Consider the following 664-nt stretch of genomic DNA (forward strand, 5'->3'; position numbering starts at 1 on the left):
TATCGGGTCCCTTCTGGGCCCTTTCAGATACTCTCTCTTCATCTTTCCTCTTTCTCTTTGAAATGTGTATATACTTGTTCTTTTTTTAATTGGGCGATATAATTAGCTACTGTTCCATGAAAGGGCCATATATGCAAAGCTGCCCCCAAACCCAAAATGAATCAAGAAACCAGAGAAGGAGGCAAACAAGTCCAGCTTGTCTTTATAGGGTGATTTTATTGGGAAACTTATGGACGCCGTTGCTCCCGGACCCAGGAATTACATACTATAGGGAAAGGGTGTACCTGCTTAATGTAATCTAAGGGCAGAATTTATGCTAAGTATAAGTTTATCAAGGTTGATTTGATCTAAAGGCAGATTTATGGGGAACAATAGAGAAACTGGAAATCTTAGAGATTCCTGGAACCTGCATTAATCAGAGATCAACATGGCAGATCATCTTCCAAGATGGAGTCACTTTAGCATCTAGAGCAACACAACTCTCCTTCTTGTCTTAATAGTGAATTTGTATTGGAGATCATCCTTGCTGGTATCTGTAGAGGTACGTCATTCATTTAATGGTTATATTCTAGTTTATGGAGGTGTCGTCCAGTAGAAATATAATGCCAGTCAGTTTTCTAGTAGCCACATTAGAAAAAAGTACAAAGAAACAGGTGGAATTAAT

Source organism: Papio anubis, chromosome 5 (genome assembly GCF_008728515.1).
Source record: "Papio anubis isolate 15944 chromosome 5, Panubis1.0, whole genome shotgun sequence".
Classification (NCBI taxonomy): Eukaryota; Metazoa; Chordata; class Mammalia; order Primates; family Cercopithecidae; genus Papio; species Papio anubis.